At 38.4% G+C, this 24,001-nt stretch overlaps 1 protein-coding gene across 1 annotated transcript in view; it reads left to right on the top strand.

Moving 5' to 3' along the window:
• Window positions 1–24,001, top strand: part of FRMD3 (FERM domain containing 3) — a 154,245-nt gene that overhangs the window by 536 nt on the left and 129,708 nt on the right. The window lies entirely within an intron of this gene.

Raw genomic sequence — 24,001 nt, 5'->3', positions numbered from 1 at the left:
CCCTGCTCTGCCGCGCCGGCAGGCGCCGCTCCCAGAGCCAGGCCCTGCGCGGGCAGCCGCGGGAAATCCCGTTACTGAGACGGTGCCCGGAGATCAAAATGAAGTGCCGCTCACCTCTCTTCGCAATTTGAAAGATAACTTAGGGGAGGGTTTTCAGTGGTGGTGCGCTTGAAAAGAAAGCAACTTTACTCTAGTCCCTCTTCCCTCTTCTTTCTTAATCAGTCTTCTTTATTCCTTTAAGGAATGAGGGTAAGGAGGCAGAAGGCAAGGAGTCCATGAATTTCTCACGGAGCATTATTTGTGCTGTGTGCAAGCAGGGGTATTTTTGGTGGGTTTGGGTGTCAGGAGGCTCCTAACAAAACCCAAACTCTGGTGCGTTATGGAAGTCTTACAGATTCCTCAGCTGCAAGCATTAGATGCTGAGTTACTCTGTTTGAAATTTCACTGACACTACCAGAGTCGCAGCGAGATGAGCTTGGTTTACAGATTGGAAGATGTGAGGGGTCTTCGAGGAAGCTGTTGGTCACTCACAGTTGGTCTTCTCTTGTTTTGCTTTCTCAGTCTGGCAATGCCAAATATCCACAGCTCTAAATCAAGTCAGCAGTCTTGTACGAAGGCTAAATATGTCTGAAAAATCAAGCATCATGGTATGCGTAGCTATTTTCTTTCTTAGACCAAATTCTGGTGTTACTAGTCCCAGTGGAGCCATTTAAAGAGATGCAATGAGTTACACTCAAGCAATATGTAGCCTGGAAGTAACCGGAAATTACTGAAACATCTTGTATACATACCGTTATAATGCTCTTGTTAATGCATAGTGTGGTTATGAGATCATAGCTTTAATGTGTAAGAATCAGAACAGCCTTCAGAGTGTCTTTTCTCAGAGCTTAATGCAAGCTTTGCGTAATATCTCTGGCATCTTAAAAAAAAAATTAGGTTCTTTAAACTATGAAGAACTTAAAGTGAGAGTGTGACATGATGTGAATTGTTACCGTTCAATGGATTTGTAGCTAAACAGACTTAGCCTGCAGGAAGTATGCCCTTTGCCCACCAGGTAGAAAAAAAAGTCATTACTTTAAGAATTCCATTGTGCAAGGTGAGGTAATGAGTTCAGAACTGTATTGTATTGTACTGTCATGGCTTATTTTGTATCCAACATGCACGGGGGAACAGTGTTTCATACTATGGGTTAAAATATTTTTAACTCTCATAGTTCTAAGGGTAATACTAAAAACAGAATTATATTATAAACTAATCTAAAACTTGTTTTTCTGAATCTGCCAACAGGCTAAAAAGATCTAAAAGGTAGGAATGGCTCAATTTTTTTTATTATTTTCTAGGAGTTTTAGGTGCTGAAATCCTAAGTGTATAAATACAGATCCTGGTATTTGTAACTTCTTTGCTCTTGGTCCCTTCAGCAGAAACATCCAACTAATGAGGACTTTTCATGCTTCTAAGTTGCCTTTCATTCTTCCTCTGTGTTAAATGCTCCGAACTGCCTTATGCTGTCTACAAATACTACATCTTACCTATTATTGTCCAATGGTGTATACAAAGGAGATATAATTTAGCAATACAAGTTATTTAACCTCTTATATATATTTAGCTTTCGATACACTAGAGATTAGCTAATCCCAAGCTTTTTGTCTTCAGCCTCTTGATCAGATTTGTATTTGAACTTTATAACATGGACAAAACTTGCTAGGAACTTCCACGATGCTGCAATTTTGTCTTTGAATACAAAAAAGAAAAAAAAGTTGAGTTAGTCGCATATGTGTGTAACGATGCATATTCAGGGGGCAAAACAGCCCAGATGATGTACTGCTGGGTTAATGTCAGAGATGCTAGGGTTGTGCCAGCTGGGACATGTTGGACAGCTGTGTTTTGGTCATTAAGAGGACAAGAAAGCCTAATTCCACAACACTGAGAAATGCCATCAGAGTCTCATAAGGACATGGGATGCTGTAAGAAATGGTGAAGGTTTGAAATTCTAGCCCTCCTTTTTTGGGAGGGAAGGAGAGGAGATACTCAGCTTGTCTGAATGGTGGGTTCTATGGTTGGTGATATGCTGCATTATAGCTCTCTCGATTCTGACAAACCCTATTTTTTCACATATATCTTTTCAGCAGTTAGCTTGCACCCGTGGGCTTGTGTTTGAGGGTCCCAATTTCACTTCAGTGCAGAGATGTCTGGTAATTAAATCTTTGTAGATGCACTGTAGGTCTTTGACCCTACCAAATGTGCAACCAAAACTGTGTGTTACTCAGCTAAAGCATTAGGAGATAGCATGGAGAAAAGTAGAGAGAAGCAGACCTATTTAGGTGCTGCATATATATATATAATTTTTTTTTCCCCTGTGTAAATTTCATTGCGTTCAGGTAGGAATATAAAATACAATTTTCATTTTAATAATAAACTTCTTTCAAAGCAGTGCTTCAGCTACCCAAGAGGCTAACAGTGCTTGCTCTTGGAAAGTATATTTTATAGTGAATAATCAAACAACAGCATATGGGATGGTGTGGGGAGAATCAAAGATGAATCATGCATTTGCAGACTGCAGCCAACTAGTTATCGAGCTGTGGAACTGTCATGTAGGTCACCAAGTTGCTCAAGGCTAGGTTTGCAGCTCAAAGGTCAGGATTCAGCGTGTTGTTGTCTTCATCTGATTTGCAGTTATGAAGTCTTTCCTATGAAGTGGTGACTGACACGGTAAAGGCTTGGGGCCCGAGGGAGGTTTAACTAATTCTTGTGATGACATTTATTTTCCAGTGCCTCTTATTTATTTGTGAAGCTTCCCTGGGACAGGTATGTTGAGGAGTCTTACAACAGCACTAGAGTGAAGTTGTAGTAGCATGGCTGAAACAGAGGGGATGTGAAAAACAGCCAGTGTCCACTGTCTTTATCCATTTGCAAAAGAGAGGTGACCTGCTTGTACAGACTGCCTTGCAAAGCGCAGAGCCAAGGCTTAAAAGAGGGCACTGGGGGAAGTAGGTCTTCAAAACTGTTGGAAATTTGACTGGAGCAGCAGGAAGACCTCCTTTCTGGAGGAACTAATGAGATACTCGTTTTCTGAGTCACTGAGATCATGAGCACTTTAATTCCTGTTTTTGCAGGCTTGATGCAAAACTTCATGCATCTTGCTAACCTTTTAGGGATAATAACCTAAACAACTTAGGGAGTAAGGGAAAAACATTTTTTGACTGGTGTGTTCTGGAAGATTACATGTGTTTATTTCAATAGTGTGTAAAGTCACCAGTCAAGGCCCTGCTTGTGGTAAGCTATTTGTTGTTAAATAGGCAAGTATTCCTCAGCTTTAGAGGTGCCTCTTGAATGTTTAAAGTTAGTTATGGTCTTAAGTACACCTTGTTGAGCTGAAGTCTTAGTTATTCTCTGTACCTTTATCTGAAGGTGTATTCTGGATGTCAGTGTTTGATCAGGGACTTTTGAGGAGATTACTGTCACATTAATTTTTTTTTTAATGTGAGTAAGTGTGTATTAGGTACCACTGTATCTCTAAACTTATTTTTCCACATATGTTCGTAAACATTCTAGGCCCACTCTCCAGAAGAATGCTGCTTTTAATATGTTACTTCATTTTAAAATTAATATAAGTTATACTTGACTCCTCAAGCTGTTCAGTTCAAACTGTGTTGACTGGAAATATGGTTGGCATGAATGAACTTTCCTTCCAGCTGGAGCTTATTATTGACAGTGGTAGTAAACTGCTTTCTGCATGATTATTTGTGGAAATACTGTATGACTTGATCTTCTTGTACCTCGGTCAATCCCAATGTAGAACTGTATAGTAATGGTACCTATCTTGACAACAGAGGCCTTGTTTTGTATGAGCTTTCCCAAACAAAAACCCGTGTAGGTATCCCAACAAATATCACCTGGCTAGGTTACTGACTTTTTGTCAGTGTCTAAATGATTATTCGAGTGTCATTTAAAAGTACTGACTTAAATTTCTGTGTGTGTCCAGCTTTCCAGCAAGGAAGAAAATATATTTTTAAAATCTTTTGGAAATCAAGAGGAAAACAAGCAAAGCAAGACTTTGATTTACTTATGGTCTGCTCTTAGACCTTGCACCTTTCGTTGCATAACTAAAAATAAGGGTGACAAAATCTGAGAAGGATTCCCTTCTGCTGCTAATGGTCTAACAGTGTAAGACTGCCTTGTGTCTTTTTACTCTTAATTCAGGAGTAACTTCTGTACAGTTTGAATACTGCTGTCTGTAGTTTGGGTAGTAACTTAGTAGCTTAGCTTTGATTTTTATTTCCCCCCCCCTCCTTTTAAAATGTGGCATACACTGTTAGCTCTTTGTTTTGTTTTGTTTTTAACACATTGGTGACTGGGAATGTGCCTTTTTACTTAGCGTTCTCTGCTCGGTCTGTGTCTTGCAGACAGATGCTAAATTTAAAAGAAATCTGTAACCAAAGAACTCTCTTTAAAATTCCTGTCCCTCAATGAAGTGTGAAAAACAACAGAGCGTTCCGAAGCAAGCTTTGAGATAAAAGGGCAGTGTCCATTGGGAAATGAATCTTACTGTGAAGATATGCTGAATGTGGACAGTTTGGAAAAATAAGAGGGAAAGGGAAGGCAGCATGGGAAATGAAGAGAGCAGAGAGGCCACAGATGAGGACAAGGCAAAGATCCGTAGCTGTGGAAAGGGATAAGGGATTATGTAGACAGCAGGCAGGAGATTTAGTGAGTTTATATTTATCCTGTAAGCGATGTCAGAACTGTAACCAGCAAGTGCCTTGAGCTGCTGGGATGATGCTGTAACACATCAAAATAGTAAGATGAGATATGGAAAGGGATGCAAGTTAGGATGGATTCTGGGCCATATTTTGCTGACATATTTTAAAAAGAGCATACTAAGACTTGTATTCCTAACTCCATGTTTGAGCCTTTTAATTGTACAATTGCGACAAGTGCACTTGGCAAGAGTTGCAGATGAAAAACCTCCCTTATCTAGCTGAGCCTATGGGTTAAACCTCTCTCTCTTGTCATTTCGTGTGTGTGATTAAATTTGTAGTAATATGTTTTGTTTTCTTTTTTTTTTAATAGCACTTATGGATGTGCTCTTTGTTCTTTTAAGGGCTGAATAAGAAACAAGAAATAGAAATTGTTACTAGAGAGATACTGGGGTATTGAGAGTTCTTATTTATAAATTAAGAAAATAACTTGTCTAGATGGATTTGATAAATGTTTATGAAGCTTGGCAGTTGCTTAACATTGGTTTTTATATTTCTGGTAGGAGAGAGGTGCATATGTGTGCATGTTAGTTATGTACTGCTCCCAGTTCACAAACTTTCTTGTTCTTTTTCATTTATTATTATTAAGTGAAAATACTTAAGAAGCTGGCTTATGCAGGATGATATTTAGTATATACTGAACTGTGGCTGAAATGCATTTCTGCTAGAGAAAGTTTATTAATGACATTGCGTTTGTCTTTTTCCACACGCCAGGTTATGTGGTTAACCACCAAAATCTGAATATTTTATATCTTAAAGGTGCTGCTCTTGCCTGTTGTTTTAACTGTGTATTTCCTGTGTATTGTATTTGGCACCTTCATCTGAGTTTTGATTGCTAGTAAGCAAAAGAGGGAAAACTTAGATGTGTTCTTAAGGACGTGCCTGATCTGGGGTTGAAGATAAATCTATGTTTCATTAAAAACAATTGGTTTAAATATAAGCAAGTATTTCAATGTGCTGCTGAGGCCTGGTGCTGAGATATGGGGGAAAAAGGAGATGAAAAATGCAGCTATCTTTACACAAAGTTAGCTAGTTAACAGTGGCAAGCTAAAAGGTAGTTACTGATTTTAAAAGGTCATTATAATCTTTTGACTTTTACCCACCTTTCATTAGTCTTACAATTTTGAGTCAAAACTTGTACATTCTTTATTGTCCTGTGTGTTTGGACACTGGCACTGCTTTGGACAGCAGAGGTGGAGCTATAATAATAAAAGGCAACTGGAAAATCCATAATAGAGTTCAGCACAGCTTATGTCTCCAAACTGGAAATACCTTGTTTGATCCTGTGAGGTTGAAAGTGACTTCCATGAGATGCAGGAAAACTGTATCCAGGAACTTCATATACTCTTATGTCTTGAAAGGGCTCGTGGCACCTCATGAGGTTGATTTTTGTGGCCCCCTGAGATGTTCTCATTTGTCTAGGTATCTTCAGTACATTGATATGCATTTAATATATGATGCAGCTGAGAAGTGATCTTTTGGCAAAAACAGCTGGCCTAAGGTTAGACCTGAAATGAATCATTGGTGTAGAAGTAGTGTATTTTCATTTTCTTGGATGTATTCGCCTAAACTTAATTTTCTGTATTGTTCAGGAATTATTTTTTTCCAATAAGATACATCACTTTCACCAAAAAAAAAGATTTGTGCCTTTTCTACAGGAAGGGGCGTTAGGGAGATCTGGATTTTGACAGTATGGATTTGGCTGGTCCTCTGGAATTGACAGTCTATAAAAAGCTCAGGGCTTAAACACTTAGGCAAAATGGTATCTGATCTTTTTCTTCTTCAAAAAAAAAGAGTGAGAGAGATGGACTGGGAGAACTGGTGGGTAATTCTTCCTCTTCCTGTGAGAACATGCTGTAAAACTGCTCTCTTCATCTTGACGTTCTTCTCTTGCTCTCTTTTTGCCCTCTCCCCCCTGCTCCATGTGGGTAATATCAACCTGTTGTCAAGGTTCACAACATCCAGATAATCTTTCTCTCCTCTTCCTGTTACAGTCAAGCTGTCACCAGATGACTTCTGCTGTATATTTCTCTGATACATATGGAAAATATCTAATCTTAGTTCTTCCTTCAGCTAAAGCTGCTTGTCTGTTTCTTCATTATTTGTTCTTCTAGATACAGCAGCCTTTTTCTTTCTAGCCTTGTTTTCTCTGCTTCCATCTCTAGACCTTACAAATCGTTTTTTGTCCATATCTCATATTCCTTGTGCTCGCTCTGTTTTAATCCCTTCTCTGATAATGAAAACACAGTTGTAGTAATTTGATAGTAGTTAAATGAATACTAAATCTGTTTCTTTCAGACTTAAAAGTAGAAAAAAACAAAAACCACTCCCTCCTCCCCTCCTCCACTTTTGATTTATTTTATCCTTTCCAGCTACAGGCACTCTGTTCATGAAAGCATTCTTGTTTTCTCTCTTTGTTTTTGATGGAGGATAATTGATTATCAGCTCTTGCTATTTCAGTGTGCTGTCAAGAAGGTTGTTTGCTAGCTCAGTTAACTGTATGTCAGTAGTAGGTCAGGTATGAATAGTAATCATGCTATTCGTGATCGCTCTTCATGAGAGTTACTGAGTAACTTGATTAAGAATGGACATCTGTATACTAGTAATGTTACAACTTTCACTCAGGTGAAAAAAAAGACAGGAGAAAACTCGAGATAAAACGGATCATAGAAGTCTGCAGAGAATTAAGCATATGTATAAAATTTTTCAAGACTGCTCACAGCCAGAAAGCAGAAGGTACAGGCTACATACAATGAGTTCTTTCTCAGTAGAAGGGTTCACAAAAAGAAATAACTTCTAGAGCTGCATGAATTGGAAATCTGGCCATTCAAAACAGTTATGATCAGAAACATGAGTATTAAATGGCTGCAAAATGATTGCTCTTTAAAGGCTTCCTCTGGAAAAATGGTAAATGAGTCAACTTTTTCATTATAAGCACTTGTTATTTCTCCCTTGTTTACTTAAGCTTCAGGAAAAAGTAGACAGTCTGGATTGAAAACATGCTTTGCTTCTTGCAAACATGTTATCTCACAATGATATTTTTCCCATAGCAGCCCTCTTCAGAAGAGAATTGTGTCTTTAAAAGAAAAGATTTCAAGATTTGCACTTGGTTGCTTTTGGCTCGATGTTGTAATATGTAAGCCTACTATAAAAGGGGATGTGTTACAAAGATGACTTTAGGTATTTCTGACAACACTGTGCAAAATGTTTTGCCCCTTTTTCCATGCAATTGGTCTGTATGCCCTTGTGTTTGTAGGTCTTTCACATAACTACAACAGCAAGCTAGCAAGAAATGAGATTTCAAAACTAGAAAAACTATCAGGAGAATTTATGGCTGGACTTAATAATTTGAATCTAAAAAGACTGGAAAGTATTTAAAAGCAATTTCAAGTTAATGGTGAAATCCTGCAGAAATTGATGCATAAAGTTCAGACTGTAAGGGTCTGTTTGTATGAATAAATGAATTGTTTCCAGGCACACAGGCTAGTAAAATATTTTTCTCTCTGAAAGAGAGTGGCTGCGTGCAAACTGCCTTTTGAGTATGGTTCCTGGACCATTATATCTGCCAGTCAATGCCTGGGAATTGCTCAGGAAGAATGCTAATTGGCGCAAGCCAGATTTTTGCCAGGGAATGGTCTAACAGTTTATTAGCATGGGTGATGGGTTTCAACAACCCCAAATGCTTGATTTGGGTGTTAATATAGATGCAGTCTCTGTTTTCAAAAGAAAAAAATATATTTTGTGAGTGACTAAAGATGTACTTCTGATACTTAAACATGTCAAATGGTAACTGTATTCATAATGCTCTGTCCTTCTAAATGGAAGAAAAGAAATATTGTGTGCTGCATCTTAACCTGTTAGTGATGGTTAAACTAGGAGCAATAGTGGTTTCAGTAGGTGCTTACAAAACAGCTGTGTTCAGGATTTGTGGCTGTAACCTTGGATTTGAACCTGTAATCTCTTCTGGGAAGGCAGATTCTTGATTTTGTGGATTTTTTTTTTTTTTTTTTTTTTTGAATGCTCCTAACTACAGGTACTTATACAAAAGTACTCTGCAGTGTCAGGACCTCAAGTTGTTGGTTTGTTTGTTTTTTTTTTACTGACACAAATGTCTCTTAACCCCAAATCCTGTAGTAGAATACGAAATGAAGCATAGGTTTTTTTCTCTGAATCCTAAATGCAGATGCAGTCTCTCTGTAGAGATACTAGAGGACCTAATTTTAATCCTATTTCTTCAGGAGTAAAATACAGCTCATCCATGACTTTCACTCAGTTACTTTAAAATTGGTTAATAAAGACACGTACTCCAGAGTCATGGTTTCTCTAGTCTTATATGGGATAGTTACCCAGGGTTTGAGTTGAACCCTGAAGCTGTACAGCACCAGCCTGAACTTGAGTAACTTCAGGGATTTATCCTGAGCTGTTGAGCATGCCAGTATGGGGTGTGCGCCAAACACGCTACCTCTGCTTGCTCTTGCTCTGTGTGAATTTTCTTCAGCTCCATCCTGGAAAAGAAAAGAAATAACACAGGCTTTTACAGATGGGGCTGTGAGTGATTCAGTGTGCAGCCTCAGCCATTCACAGAAAATTACTCTAGCAGCTCGCTGTGCTTCAGGCAGTTGCTAGGTGCAGAATCAGAGAGGCTTTTCTGTTGTGACTGGAGAATCCACTCACGTTGCCAGGATTTCTGGATTAGTTTTCTTATACAGTCTGGCAGTTTGTACTTTACGACTGTCAGAACTGATGACACTTAAAGAATAGAAATCATCAGTCCCCCAGACAGCAAATCCTGCTGTCTGGTGTCTGTTAAAGAAAAGAGTGGTGCATATAAGTGAAACACAAACAATAATCTATAGTTTCAGAATGTTCTGCGTTGTTTGCTGTTCTGGTTATTTTCTGTATTTGGATTAGATGGAGAAACTAAGTAGTAATTCTCATCTTGTAGCTCCATGTGAATCAGAGGCTGGTTTGTGTCATGTCCAGAAGAGTATGGTCTAATTTGAAGGAAGACACAATACGGAAGTGCGTAATTAGTGCTGTGATTATGAGACTGCACAAAGTAATTTGTGTGGCTGGTCCAAGGTTTAAGTTTTGAGCAAGGGAAGGGAGGGGATGATGACTACTGTAGAAGAAGAAGAAATTGCAAGACTTGGATGCTGATTTGTGTGGGGAAGAAAGCAAGGGATTTCTGAGGTTACATGGTATGTTGCAGAGAAGATGGCAGTATTCACTACATTCTTCCCCTATTTGTAGCTGGTTTCTATTGCATTCCATATTTCTGTGTTATTTGTAAAATAAGGTGGAGTTCTAATAGAAATCTATGATTTCAACTGCTATGTAGTTTTTGCTATTCTAATCTGATTCCCTCCTGATTGTTGACTTCATGCCTGTACTAAGGTGTCAAGAAATGAACTCAGTTGTAGTTAGAGTTGTGTAAAGGATCTGCTGTCTCCCTGCTCCATGGCAGGCTAATGCCATTTGTGAATGTAGCCAGAACCACAAAGGTTTGGTTTGGTTTGGGATGGTAGGAAGAGGAGAGGTTAGTTCTAATTCTGCCCTGTAGATCCATCAGTTTTGCTTTCTACTCTTGCCTTTTGGAAACTCTTAGCATTATTGCTTTCTGTATCAAGGATGAAGATATCAATACCAGGCCTAAACCCAAATGGCTGGGTATGCTACTGAGACCTTCATCTAAGTCACCAGCTAGCATATGATTTTTATGACCCTTTTCTTCAGTCCTCCCGATGGTTTTTGTTCCTCTTCTCAGTGCTTGTATTCATGACACTTCTAAGTTATAATTTTTGGTTTTGTTTCTTTTTTTGGAGTGGGGCAAGACACTGTTAGATATGCAACAAAAATCTAGATCTGTTAATAAATGTTATTCCCTGGTCGGCCTATTCTTGTAGTTATTTTACAGTGAATGATCAAAGAACTTTTATAGACTTATGCTAGATGTTTCTTATTGACTTAAAAAAATTTTTTTTTTGTCTTGTTGTTTTGATGATGATCCGAAGTTAGAGTTATTGGATATTGATTAGTAGAATCACTACTTTCAAAACTTCTGTACTGTATTTTGTGTTTTGCAACCCTTTGGTAGTTTTCTGGCTCAGTGAATTATCTTGCCTCAGTTCTTTTAATGTTGTTGCTTTTGGCCACATATTATCTGCACATGGTAATGTATATGTGTGTGTGTATACATTTATATATATATTTCAAATATTCTTCTTCCAATAACTTATCTATAATTAATTGTCTCTTCATTTGTAAAGCTTTCACAATATCCTAATTGTCTGTATCTCTTCATTTTCCTAACTGGGGTTTGTAGCAACCAGATTTTTCTCTTACATGTTTTAGATGCTTTGGTTTCTTCCCCCTCTTACTCATTGCATATTCATTCTCACCAATTTAATTTCTTTCCATCGATAAAATTGCAAAAATCTTTATATTCATGGTCTGTTAGGCTGAGCCTTCTTGGAACTCTTACTGCACTTTTTCTGTCTTTCCCCAAGAGCCTTAATAGAGTTTGTATATATCTTTAAATCTGGATTCTGCACTTTGAAATTGTAGTACAGTTTGTTCCTCATTCTTTACATTTGCACTATCATGTGAAATATTGAATGATACTGGGGAGGTTCAGGAGTTCTGGAAGTGCTTCTATATCCTGTAAAGATTTTCTCATAGTATCAGGAAACATAAATAACTTTTAAACCTTCTCCTTTCCTCCCTAGATGATTTTCTTACTAAAACTGTTAGCACTGTTTTTTAGGTGTTTGTCTTCTGTATGCATATTCACATCTTTTAATTTTTCCTGTTGTGCTGGAATTTATTCAGACATGCTGTCTTGTTTACAGGAAGTTGTGTGTGATAAATAGTTTAGTGGTTATCTTGTGTCCTGAAAAGATAAATGCAAACTGAATGTTTATGTATTCATAGTGCCAACATCTGTCTTTTTAAGTATTTTTTTCCGCTCTGTGAATATTTAGGCTGTTGTTGCTTTGTCATTAGAGCTGTCATTGTAATCTAAAAACAGTAAAAAAAGTTGTATTTCCTTTTCAGTATTTCCATATATATGAATATGTTGAGGGTGGGAGAATTTTTGCTGCATTTGATGGGTTTAAGTTGCTTTTGGGAGCTCTGGTTAGCAATATCTTTAGTGAATAGGAAATACAGACAAAGGAGGATACAGATATGGATTTTAGGCACCTTCTCATCCTCCCCTCTCTCCACAGCTGGAGCTTTTAGCTGTTTTCAGGACATTGATTTATAACAGTGATTTTAGTGTACTCCTCCCTTTTAACCAAGCTGTGCTTCTACAATAGTTCAAGAAGATGAAAATTCTATTAGGTGTTTGCTGTTTTGGCAGGTAGCAATAATTTCTTCTTGATGCCCAGGCAGGTCACTGGTTAGGCCTGTGACGTCCTCTTTCTTTTTCTGCCCCCAACTGACCTCTGCAGTTCTCTTACTGGTCATCTATCTCAGAGGTAGATGCAGACCTGATCTAAATGTGGGAGCTGAGCAGCTGCAGACACACTGTATGGCATGAGCTTTGTAGGCCAGTGACAGTGTGGGCAAGACACACATACATCCTTGTTTTCTTCTGGGAAGATTATGCTTGGTCCAGCCTGATATGTCTTCAGTTACAGAGGTGAATGAGTGATGCAGGGTACAGTATTGTAAGACTTATTTCTTCTTCCTCTTTAACAATATAAATAATTAATATTAGCCCTTTTATTTCTGTGAAGGAAACCACATCTTTGCTTTAAAATTTAGCTACGCAGTTAATCTGTTAAAAAGAGAACTTTTTTCTGTTCACTGTATCAAAGTATTTTTTCTGCTTTTCTACTTCTGTGGTTTTTTTTTATAGAGCAAGCAGGTAGACATGGTGATATGTAAATGCTCTTTGAAATTCCTAATTTGCTGACTTGACAGTATTTACAGAAGACAAGAAGAGCTATGTTCATCACGGACCTGCAGAGCTGGTTTTGTGCCCTGCATAATGTTTGACATCTCTGAGAGAGATATAGAAAGAATTGCACTCTCTCTGCTTCCTCTGTCTCCAGAGGTTTCACTGGTTATGCAGAAACCAAAATGTTTGCTAGAAGAGAATTCTGAGTGTGTTATCCTGCAGGCTGAATGATGAAAAAAGGGATATGATCCTGGGGGAAGGGAGTTCAATGAATTCTGTTTTCCTATTGTCTCCATACAGATTTGATATTGCCTTAGAATTAAAATTGGATCTGCATCTACAGAGTACTCTCTTTCTTCATTTTGAACTATGTAACACTTTCTCATGCATTCCTGAAATAGAACAGCTAGACATATGCTCAAAAAAGGAGGGAAATAAAAGGGTAAGTACTGTCTTTCCAAAGGTGTATAGAGATTCCTGTATTCATGCAGAGGCATTTCTTTGTAGAAATATTACTGAGAAGAAGAGTTGTCTTGCCCAGAGAGAGAGGTTTCTGCTTTACGAGCAAGATAATTGTATACTTCTGTTCAAAGTAAACATCATTCTGACACATTTCATGACCGCAAGGTATTTTACGTGCTCGCTGGAATAAACAACACACAGGGCTGTCTCAGACACTTAGTCAATGACTAACACTGTGCCTGAACTTATGCATCTTTCAGCTAAAGCAGAGATGAAAAGCAAACTCCAGCACTTGAGGGCATGTGGGGTCCTTTTGACACTCTGGAGGAAAGCAAGTCTGTAAAGCCTTAATGATTGCTCCTTCATCTATGCAGATTTGCTTTAACCGGTGCCAGATCTGCTGTAATATTGATGACATTCTTCATCTAATTAATGGCCCAAACATAACAGAGCTGGTAATGTAATTTTTTTCTTTATGTAGGGAGAGCACAAATGATGAAAACTGCATGTAAAAATATGAGCTATGTTTGCAAATTTGATATGTAATATGATTTTTGTTGAGTGAGTGAAATATATGTTCAATCCTGGCTTTGTCCACCGGGCCATTCCATGGCTTAGCTGCCGTAAGAAATTTCATTAAGCAGATTCTGGAATAGTTCCCTGACAGTGAGGCAATTAACATAGTGTAGCAACATATATTGTTAAGAAGGCTGAGTGATTTGTGATCCCAAACACAGTATGAGATTTGATGGTGGTGAAGATTGCCTGTTGCTTTTCACCTTATCATCTATCTTTGTCTGTGTGGTTCGGAGTTTTGTCAAAAATATTTCGTAACTAGAACAGAACAGTGGTTGGTGAAAAATTAAAGAAGGGTAATATGTGTGTTTAGCTAGACATGGCCAAGCAGTAGTGGAGTTCAGCGTTGCTGGTTTATGATATGGGTTTGGGAATGATCAAATTTGACAGAAGTGGGGCTGTAGGGACATGTGGTCATAGTCAGAATTGCCCCGGGAGCTGGGCTGGCTGATATGGCTTTGTCCCTCTGAACAATAAGCGATGATGTTAACAGAAAAACTCCATCCTCTGACATTTTATGGCCTTTGTGTGACCACACATCCTCAAATGCCTATTTCTGGTGTTTTCATGGGGCGTGCTGTAAGCTGTATATCTAGATTTTAAGATAAAGATTGCTGTTGGGGGGGCATTAATGAATCCATTTAATTTGGAGCTCTGTAAAAGTTTTGCAAGAATATCTACAAACTTCTCAAATTTGGGATAGAAACATTAATAAATAGCTTCCTCTCTGTACTTGTAGGTGTACTCGTGGGGGAACGTCTTCCCTGAGATTCGTTAGAGGTATTTTGTTTCTCAGGTGTTTGTGTGGGGCAGTTATCTTCCATTGGGATTGATCTTGTGTCCCAGAGGGTGTCAGAGCCCTTCGTACTTTTCTGTCTCATGATTCTCACAAGCAGAGGAATGGCTTTGTGCATGGCAGTGTTGCTTCTTGACCTCAGGTACTCTGATTTGAAGCATTATGTCTTGTTACATTCTTTACAAGGTAACTATTCAGAAGTACAAACTGAGAGCACAGCACAGGGAAGCATTCAAAATTCAACAAAGGCAAACCAAAAATCGCACCACATGCCTTTCAGAGGCTCACAATTTGGCTAAGGCAGAATCAGGTTTCTTTCAGAGCCCATTGCTCCATAGTACCAGTATTGTCACAAATTTCTGATGGATCCCTTCTTGTTTCCCTGCAAGAGGAACTGATAGGAATTTTCTTCCATGCTAGTGATTTGTTTTTCTCTACCATAGTATCATGTTATTTTTTGCAGGATTTGAGATTTTTAATGGTAAATGTACTGACAAGTTTGTGCAATTTTCATTAAGAATGCATGCTGTTTCATTTATCTGTTTAAAAAAAAAAAAATCTCAGATGCTTCAGTTGTTTCAGTATATCAAACAGATGCAAAGAGCTTAGGGTCAACAAGCAAGTGAAAGCTTGACGCAGAAAACTAAATGTATGGAGCGCTTTTCCATGGGTGGTGATAGCAGTGTTTACCATATTATCACAATAGTGCCTAGTAGCCCAAGGCAGGGATAAGGACCCCGTTGCTATACAGACACAAACTAGAATACATTTCCTTCACAAGTCTGAGGTCATGGACACCTAGTGGAACGCAGTGAGTTACGTAAATGTAAGAGCTTACTGCAATTTAGAGAAGTGTTACTTGAATCTATCTGTGCTCTTGGTTCATGGCAACCAGGAGCAAAAATGTAATAGTCTACATCTTTTTTGCTAATATATTTTATATATTGCAGTTGGACATTGTTTGCCAAGATGGGCAGTAATCTATTGAACTTTCAAATATGTTTGAGCTATATTACATACCCACACCTTAAAAATAAGGCTGTGGGAATGGGCAAAGAAACAGCACTGGGCAGCATGATACAGTGGTCTCAACACGTTGTCATCTTTGCTAAGAGAACAGGGGTTTGGAAGATTTTAATGGAGGATGTTTGTGGTCCCTCCTTCCTAGAAGGAAGGATTTTCCTGGGAGGAAGTGCTAGGTTGCTTGTTTTGTAAATGTGGGTGGAGGGAGCTGGAAGAGATAGGTGATTGCTCTCTTCTCTCACTTGGCAGCAAGAAGGGCCTTGTAGGTAGGAGAAGAGTTATAACTGAGGACAGGCAGCTGAAGAGTGACCAATGGGAATGGTGAAATCACTGGAGGGATGCACAGAGGGATATACTGAAACAGAAGACTAGGTTTCAGGAATAATACTGGTGGAACAAAATGGCATTTGGCAAGGCCAGAGAATGTGATATTGGGATAATGTAGTCATAACATGATGATAACAGAGCAGTGTCTTGTTTCATTATACTCTTGTCTACTTTGGGGTTAGGAGGAGTAATGATTATTTGTAGTAAGAATATGATTTCAGGAAATAAAGTACAGTGTGTGTTAGTAGAACATCAGCTTTGACATACTTAAAAAAATTAATTGGGTGAGTAAGAGCTTTTTAAAAGCCTTTTTTGACAGGCCAAAGATGCATGTACTGTGAAGCTGGTTGTACTGCATAATAGGTGGGCCCTCCAAGCAGGTAATAAATCTCTTGATGCTCAGCAGTAGAACCCCATTTTCCATTAAGAAATGGTATTTTAATACTTCCCTGTTTTGAATTTGACATAGAGCATTCTGAATAACATACCAGCACCTAGTTGTGCTCTGGCAGAGTCTCAGTCTTCTGGATGTCACCTAGACTTCTCTTGTTTTGGAATTGTCTGTAATGCAGACTACAGACTTTAAAGGTGAGTCTCAATTCTGTTGAGCTCTTCAGTTACTACAAAATTGCTATTCTTGTAACTTATCCAACAAATTATGTGTACTTGGACCATGAATGGTATGATTTTGTTATGATCAGCAGCTTTTATTGCTTCAAGTGCTATTACACTCTTTAATAATAGAAAAATGTTGGCATTTCTGTTATAAAAGTACTAGACTGCAAAACTCCAAGAGGTTCCATGCAAAGATCACAAAATTACTGTAATTGCAAGATATTGGTGACCATAACCATCAAGGTATGGATGTTGGGATAAGAAAATTGATCTACAGGCCTAATTCTCCTTGGAGAAGAAATGCAGAAGCTCTGCCCTTCAGAATCTCTTTTAGCTTTAAGGTTGGGTTTAACTAGGTATTAGGGAATGCTGCAACAGGTGAAAGTGCTGATGAACTCCTTATGGGCTTCCGAGGTAGTTTGCTGTTTTGAAGAAAAAAAGTTGAGAAACTAGGGAAAATGAAAATGTGTTTAGAAAAATTAATGTGAATGTTAATTTACATGAGGTATTTGATTAGGTTAAGGGAAATTAGACTAGATTAGTTTACTAGACTAGATTAGTTAAAATTAGACTAGGTAACAGGTTTTTTGGAATGAGGCAACCAGCATTGGTGCTGCAAGACTGGGATTCCAGGAATGTCTGTTAGAAAATTAATAAACTAAAGAACCTAAAAACTTCTTAATGAACATTTCACGGTTGGGTTTTAAAGGATTGTTTAATGTGATTAAGTATTGTGTGGTGAAGAATGCTAACAGACTGCAAGTGTTCTCAATTCCTGACCAAAAATGTGAGGAGAACTGGTTGTATGCTTATTCCATAGTTCATAAACTATTAGAGGTATTATGCACAAGGCTTAATATGGCATGCCTGAAAGGGGTTTTCTTATTAGCAACAGATTTCCCCTTAATTTTATTGACTAATTAGAAGTGAATGCAAGTATATAGAGTGCTCTCCTTACTGCTGACACAAGAGGAGTGGGAATGGGAAATGCAAATAAAGTATCTTTCTTTACATCTAATTTTTAAAGTATTTAAAATGTTTTTTCATCAGTTATAAGTAGACTATGTGCCAGACTACATGTCTGTGAGCTGCTAAACAAGCATTGAACAATGGATGAAATGTCTCTGAAAATAAGATGGAACAAAAGTTTAGGCCCTTTAAAATGCTTTGTCACCCATTTGACCAGGTCAGAATCTTTGTTTTTACCTGTTTTAATTCTGGCAAGTTTCCTGCCCACTGACTTACTTGTCTAGTGTATAACTAATGGGATGGATCCATGCTTGTTCCCTCCAAATCCATATTGCTAGCAGTTGAAGTTGGAAGTTAAATGCAAGTTTTACTGCTAGTCTCTGTTACTGTGGGAATCATGTTATAATTTAGATCAACCTTAGGCAAAGCCATACAATGGAAAATGCGCAAAGCTTTCACAAAAGAATTTTACTTAGATTAAGGTGTGTACAACTATTACTTGTTTAACTGATTAGTGACATCAATTAATAACAAATCTGTAATACAAAACATCCAGCAGGAAATGGATTAATTTTCAGGTTTAAATCTCTATAAAAACCTCTTTTTCCCATCCTGAGCTTTTGAAATGTTTTGAGTTTGAAAAAATGGTTAGCTGTTTTTCAAGAGTGTCCTCCAAAGTGTGCTAAGGTGGTCGGGACCAGCTGAGTGGTCCCAATGCAGTGAAGTCAATATGGTTTAGGATATATGGAGGGTACATTGTTAGATGTCACTTTCATTTCCTAAATCTTACTTGGAATCTTGAACTGCACATACACAAATACATAGAAGTAGTTTTTCTGAAATGCATGTGTTTGCTTTTTTATTATTTTGTTGTATGCTTACACTGACCAGGCCCATTTTCTTGCATAAATGACTTCATCTTGTTTTTTAAATACACTGTAAGTAATTTCCCAATTTGCTCTTGTCAGGTTTACAGATAAGAGATTTGGAATATTGTATCCAGGTTTTCTGGTGTAGACATGTTCATACTGATAATCTTGGGCAAGAACAGCAGTTATTGTTTTAACAGATACAGCTTTTACCTTCAGTTTAGTTCTTCTAAAAGGCTGAGCATGCACTATCAAAATCATTTGAGTGTCACAACAAACTCTGAAAGTTAAGTTTTTGTAACAAGTCCAAGATCTTGTCAGACCAGATAAATAATGTGTATGAGATTACATATTTCTCATGAAGATAGTCCTTTGCAAGCATTCAGAACACTGAGGTTGTTTGCTGTATGTGCTATAATAAAGCTGGTTTTATGCCTGATGCCATCAAATAATGCACTGGAGTTTCCTGTGGTGATGCAGTTAAAGCTGTCGCTGATTGTTGAGTTGCAGTCAAGTGAGAAGAGAAAGTAATAAGCTATTCCATTGCCATAAGAAGCCGCTAATCCATATTTTGCTTCATTTTCTCTGCACAATATGTTAATGATTAGATGATGTAATATGGAAGGGAATCTAATCTTTGACGTGTTTTAATGGTTTCAGATAAAGAAGTTTGCCAAAACAACAAATCTTATAAAAGTTGACCACTTCTTAATAGTTTCTTTTTACCTTACTTAAAACAATGCCTTTTTCTTGAACAATTGAACAGAAATTATTGGTTGCATATAAGTAGATGATTAAAATTATTTTAAAACACTGAGAACATTTTCAAAAAACCTATTTATCATGATAAATGAATAAAGAATCCTGCATTTAGAATCTTAAATGAAAACCAGGTACTGCTTAATATTATTTGTGTAAAACTTTAAAAGAAAGTCTAGCTCCTGGGATCACAAGGCAATCATTTAAACCTAGAGTTGGTGTGGCGACTTCTCTTTCTCAGCATTAGCCTCCTGGTCAGGTGAGCAGTGAGTATTTTCATTCCACTTCACTCAAGCAGTTCATCTCAGTAGCTTGTGCAAACTTCAGAAACTGGTCAGGAAAACTGAAGGAGGAGAACGTTTTTTTTCCTCTTCAGACCTATAAATGAAATGATTGCAAGAAGATACAAGTTCAGAAACATACAAGAAAGTAGTAATATTAACAGTTCAAATCTCCCACTGTACATCTTACTTTCCTTTCTTTGGTAAATTATTTTTACATCTAAAACACATTTAAGTAACTTGTTGGATTCCCTTCCAATTCATAATTTAGTTTTACTTAATAGACATTTCTTTATTTTCTTTTCACTTGCATTCTAATGTCATTTAGTTAGAGCAGAACACAAATTATAAGTCTAATGCAAATGGAGTGTCGATCTTCTTCTAAAATAACCAGTCCAATTAAGCTCATGCTTAGCAGTATAATTGTTTAAATAATTCTGTATGTATACTCAATATAATGGCATGGTTATATTTGTTAATCTGTTTTTAACGATTATCAGCTAAAGGCAATTAATTTAGAAGTGCAAATAAAAATGAAATTATTTTTCATTGCAGTAGTTTCCTGGTTGCTGTTGTAAATCACATTCAATCCACCATATTTGTGCACAGGTGTTCAGTGGGCATAATGACTGCAGTGCCAGTTTGGATTGAGGTTTTACTAGCAGAAGCAAGCAAGCAAACCCCCAACAAGTTTATAGCTGAAGATTCTTCCCTGTTACTGTAAAGAGTGCCTGCCAAGGGATTTTTGTAAATGTTCCCACCTCTGCAATTTACATTGTGGGCTAAATTTTGCCTCTGAATTAGAACCTTGGTTCATCACTTATCTCACAGCGCAGAGTAAGTCCGGGCTGGATTTCCTCCTCAGAGCTGACAGCTCCTGAGTTCATATATTGGCTCTGCCACTGCCTTGCTTTCTGTTCCTGGGCAAGTCCCTCTGCTGTTCTGTGCCTCATTGCCTCTTAATGTAAAATAGAGTGAATTACCAATTGACAGAGGACTTACAAGGCTGTGTGTCATTTTTTTTAAATTGTTGTGTTTAGGAGGAGACAAATAGAAAGGTCGCAAGTATTACTGTTATTCACGTTTCTAAAATAGATTTGCAGGTAGTTTTTCTTTGCAGAAGGGTCACAAAAGTGTGACAGTCCTAACTTTCATGATTTTTTTCATAACAAAGTGATTTTTGAAAGCTTTCTAAAGGAAAGAGCCAGCATTAATGTTGGAAATTCCTTTTAGCAATAAATTCTGTTCTGAGAATAGAAAAGCAGTGTTCTTGGAGATGCAGGTCTTATTCTGCTTATGAACTAGATGAAAAGAATCAAACCCATTAAGGATATGAATTTTTGTAATTATTTTAAGAGCATACACCCAGATTCTGTCTTTCAGTTGCATAAGCCTGATTTATCCAGTATAAAACAAGCACTTAAGCATATTATTTAAGTGGGAGACAGCAAATACCCATCTTTCAATTGAAGAGAGGAAAACTGAAGCATACAAATCTGTCCTGAAACATAATTTATAACAGGATTCGCAAAAGCCTCCCTTTTAAGTTTACCACAGAATCCTACATAATAATACCAAAGATTGAATTACTGGTCACAGAAGACATCCTTGTGTCAGCAAAGGTTTTTAGGTAAATGGGAATGAGTGCATTTCATTACTCTGTAAACACAACCTTTTTTTTTTTTTTTTCCTTTCTCCCTCTCTGGAGTCTCAAACACTGAATTGGTTGCCTCTTTTTGTGCTGTTGTTGACAGTATTTCAGAGAATATTTTCATCTTTTTCCATAACCCCCTTCTCCGCTCTTTGTAGGGATGTCTTGCCTGCTGGGATGGCAGGCAGCATCAGAGTGAGCTGGCTTCTGGCATGGCTGAAGCTTTCAGTGAGGTGACACGAAGAGCAGGAGCCCTGACTTTGCCGTGAGAGCTCCTTGTGTCCCCTTGCTCTTGGGCAAGTCCCTCTGTGCCACAGAGCCATGCAATCGCTAAAATCTGCTCTTCTGGGAGACACCGGGGTTTTTTAGGGCTGCCTTTGAGCACAGGCAACAAGTAGGTAGCTAGCTAGGGGGGGAAAAAGGCCTGTGTCAGAGGATTTCTGCTGGCACAGCCCTCTGCTGATGCAAGTGAAAAGAGGATGAGGATTAGCATCTTCTGCTGGAGGGGTGATGGTGGTGGCCTATGGCTGTGCCACCAGGAACACAGGCTGTCAGAGGGCTGGGAGCTCTCTGGCACTACCGGTGGGCCTGGGCCGGGCCTGGCCACCAGGGAGCGGGACACTGGGGGCAGCCCAGGGGGCATCAGGCACAACCGTGGGGACAGGCCAGGGCCGAGGTGGGGGTCGGGGGGCCTGTGGCTGGGCAGGGGCAGGGCTGTGGCGGAGCTGGAGCCAGCACCTCTGTGGCGTTGTGGGGCAGCGACTGATGGTGCTGGGTGGGCTGAGATGGGGACCTGGAACTGGGCAGGAGGGGGAGGTCTGGGGGGTTGACAGATATCCGCAGTCCGTCTTGGTGCCCTGGGGGCTCAGACACAGGCCACTGTCTCCATGACCTCTGCCTTGGTTGTTTCCTCACCCTGAGCCAGGGAGGGTGGTACTGTCTGTAGCTTGGGGAGGGAAGGGAGTGGTGGGGGATGCTGCTGAGAGATTGCGTGGGGACAAGTATGGGGGACAGGTGACTGTAGCAGGGAAAGGGCAATAAGGGTGTCCGTGGGGAGACACTCATGTTGTCCCTCCCTAAGGACTGGCTGTGTTGCCTCCGCACCCCTAATTTTTTTGTCTTGGAGACAAGGACAAAATGATGTGTTTTTTGCAGGAACCTTTGAGCTGGCTCTGGCTTTTTCGGCCTTACGTGTTTCCTTACCAGCTTCATTGTGTGGGTATTCGTTCTTTGGGTGTGTAAAATGCTGTGTTTAAAGGTGTCAGTCGTATTTATGTCATTCCTGACATTTCATGCTGGCAGTGATCCAGTTACAAAATCCAAACCTTAAAGTTTGGACTAATTATTTTTCAAGTGTATTTTCATTACAGTCACAGCAGCATATTTCTAGGTGTATTTGTAGCTTGAATACTAGGTGCCTTTTTATTGTACTGTAGCTAACAAGTTCTGCCAATAAAATATCCGTAGAGCATTTTTGAGTGAACAGAATGAGCATTTTCAATGTGAGCTTCATAGTGTTCTTCTCATTTCAGTTAAATGATGTATCTTGAAAATTTTACCACTCTAGTATCAGTACTGTGCCTGGGGGGTATATTTAGAGTGTAAATGGGTCTTCAGGAAAGTGACTGGCCATACTGGATGCTTGAAAATTGAGTAAGATGGTATAGGTGAAATCAAACAACTCTGAATTTGGCCCTTATCTTTCTGCTTTATGGTTATTTCTTGGGTCACAACTTGTAGACTTTTGTGATATTTAAACTTAGTTCTCTAAATTAGTCCTAACTTGTATCATGTAGCAGTCCAGAGGAATTTGCTTTTCCATTTGTTTGATGTTCTTAATTGTCTTTTTTAAATTGTCCATTAGGCTGAATATATCTCCAGAGAAGGCAAATTATTCCCATAGATACATAATGTTGTAAGAGTTGTGTTTTCTGTTATGGTCAATCTGTGGAAGAAGGATCAAATCTTCCAAAGTGCTCCCTGGGATGCTTTGGCTTATGGTTGTTCAGGGTTTGATGGTTTTTTTGTTGCCAGTGATTAGGTTCACAATGCCAGTGTACTTTTGTAGCCTTAAACTGATTGAACGTAATAGGGTAGCTTCTAAGTTCTTGAAAATAAGTGTATTAGCAGGTAAGTAGGGACTGAGAATCTGTCCTGATCACATTCCCTGATAGAATTTTACTGCATGTAGTCAGAAATTGAAAGGATCTTCCAGTATTCATTGAGAGATCAGCCAGGAATTACAGCGTTTTTTCAGCCAGCCCAGCTATTGGTGAATGATATATTAACTGTTTCTCTAGAACCTCTCTGGAAGCTCAAAAGCCCATTTCATGATTTTGTGAGAGTTTTTTAGTGGTAGTACACAGTATTTAAGACAAATTTAGAGTAAATGATCAGAACACTAATTTTGCTGTGCTTGAAGCTCTGCTGTTTTTGAAGGTCACGAGTAACAATGTGTGATGACTAATGTTTCTGATTTAAACAAATTTTTTCATTTAAATATTTATATATTTGCTTTTATTATAAATAAAACCAAAGGTTCTCTTATTTTCCATGAGCAGTCTCAAAGGAATGATCAAGACTCCATCTATACATTTATTATGAGGAGAAAATATGTCTGAATGAATGGCTGAATCATACTTGCTTGTCTGTTAATTCTGCTGGGGTTAGTTTATTCTGTAACAGGTTTTTCCATTGGTAGCTATAATTCCTCAGTCATTTCAATATATGGCATTTGCATATGTGCTTGTAAAAACTGTTTGGGCTCTGGGTTTGTGAAGTGTAAAGACTTTTTAAATCAATTTACTTCTGTGATGTAACAATGGTTTGTTATAGCTGTAACTGCAGTTCACATGATCGTGATGCCCTTTCTGTATATTCAATACTATTTTTTTGAATTATTATAATGCACTGTATATATCAGGACAGGTTCTAGATATGTGGACCAGGTTAATTAGAAATGTGCAGCTACTGGGTGCTAAGTATGGTGTGTGCCTTGCATTTTCCACAG

Source organism: Apteryx mantelli, chromosome Z (genome assembly GCF_036417845.1).
Source record: "Apteryx mantelli isolate bAptMan1 chromosome Z, bAptMan1.hap1, whole genome shotgun sequence".
Lineage (NCBI taxonomy): Eukaryota > Metazoa > Chordata > Aves > Apterygiformes > Apterygidae > Apteryx > Apteryx mantelli.
Note: the sequence above shows the minus strand (reverse complement) of the source record. Positions and strands in the feature narration are given on the sequence as shown.